Source organism: Bos indicus x Bos taurus, chromosome 19 (genome assembly GCF_003369695.1).
Source record: "Bos indicus x Bos taurus breed Angus x Brahman F1 hybrid chromosome 19, Bos_hybrid_MaternalHap_v2.0, whole genome shotgun sequence".
NCBI classification, from domain to species: Eukaryota; Metazoa; Chordata; class Mammalia; order Artiodactyla; family Bovidae; genus Bos; species Bos indicus x Bos taurus.
In genome coordinates, this window is record NC_040094.1 from 763,030 (window position 1) to 764,611 (window position 1,582).

General features: G+C 36.9%; 1 pseudogene; it reads left to right on the forward strand.

Annotated features, from left to right (window-relative positions):
- Positions 1-251: 251 nt before the first annotated feature.
- LOC113877164 lies at positions 252-1,198 on the forward strand (annotated as a pseudogene).
- Positions 1,199-1,582: the final 384 nt, after the last annotated feature.

A 1,582-nucleotide genomic window follows, 5' to 3' on the forward strand; every position in this document is an offset into this window, starting at 1 on the left:
TATCATCTTGACATAAGATGATCAAAATATGTAGAATATGGGTACTTCTATTTCTTTAGGTATACATGCTAAGCAGAGGTAAGTACCCATTTTTTCATTTTTATCAATTCTGGTTATTCATTTGTTTTGAGTTAAAAATAAATGTTGCTGGTCTTCGTTACTTTTTTTTTTTTTTTCTTTTTTTCTTTCTTTCAGGTAATGTAATTGTCTCTTGGGAACTTGGCCTGCTAAATTAATTCCATGGAAAAATAATCAGTGTAACTGAATTTGTTTTCTGGGGTCTTTCCCAGAACATAGAGGTTGAAGAAGTGTGTTTTGTGGTGTTTTCTTTCTTCTACATGGTCATTCTGCTAGGAAACCTCCTCATCATACTGACGGTTTGTGTGGGCAACATTTTCAAGTCTCCTATGTATTTCTTTCTCAACTACTTGTCTTTTGTGGATATTTGTTACTCTTTGGTCATAGATCCTAAGATGATTGTGGACCTACTAGCCAAAAGGAAAATGATCTCCTACACAGGGTGCATGTTGCAACTCTTTGGGGTACATTTCTTTGGTTGTACTGAGATCTTCATCCTTACTGTAATGGCCTATGATTGTTATGTGGCTATTTGTAAACCCCTACATTATATGACCATCATGGATTGAGACAGATGCAATAAAATGCTGCTGCGGACTTGGATAGGTGGGTTCTTACACTCCATCATCCAAGTGGCTCTGGTAGTCCAACTACCCTTTTGTGAACCCAATGAGATTGATTACTACTTTTGTGATCTTCACCCCATGCTAAAACTCGCCTGCACAGACACATATGTTGTTGGTGCTGTTGTGACAGCCAACAGCAGTACCATCACTTTGGGGAGATTTGTCATTTTGCTAATCTCCTATACCATCATCCTGGTGTCCCTGAGAAAGCAGTCAGAAGAAGGCAGGCACAAAGCTCTCTCTACCTGTGGCGCCCACAACGCCGTGGTCATCATCATTTTTGGTCCCTGTACTTTCATGTATATGCATCCTGATACTACCTTTTCAGAGGATAAGATGGTGGCTTTTCAGAGGATAAGATGGTGGCTGTGTTTTATACCATCATCACTCCTGTGTTAAACTCCCTGATTTACACACTGAGAAATGCAGAAGTAAAAAATGCAATGAAGAAACTGTGGAGCAGGAAGGTTTTCTGGGAAGCCAGTGATAAATAGTAAAAAATAACAATCCAAGATGTGTGATTTCAAAAATTCTCATCTGCACAGTGAAGACAATAATAACGATCTCATAGGGTGTCTTGAAGTGAACAAATAAGAGAATGACACATTCTACGGAAACAAGTTGTTATTTATCATTATGATTATATTTGTTCTAATATTTCATCATAATTTTCTGAAATATATAGAACAAAGAAATACTACCAAACACAGAAATTCAGCATGGTCAGACTTTCCCCTCTTCATTTTTTTCCCCCCCTTTTTTCAATTTTCTTTAAAGAATGATAGTTCACCATGATTGTATTAATAGTTAAGGCTATTTTCTAGTGTTTAGACTTATGGTTCTTACATAATGAACATTTGATATGTGTATGTGGTTTG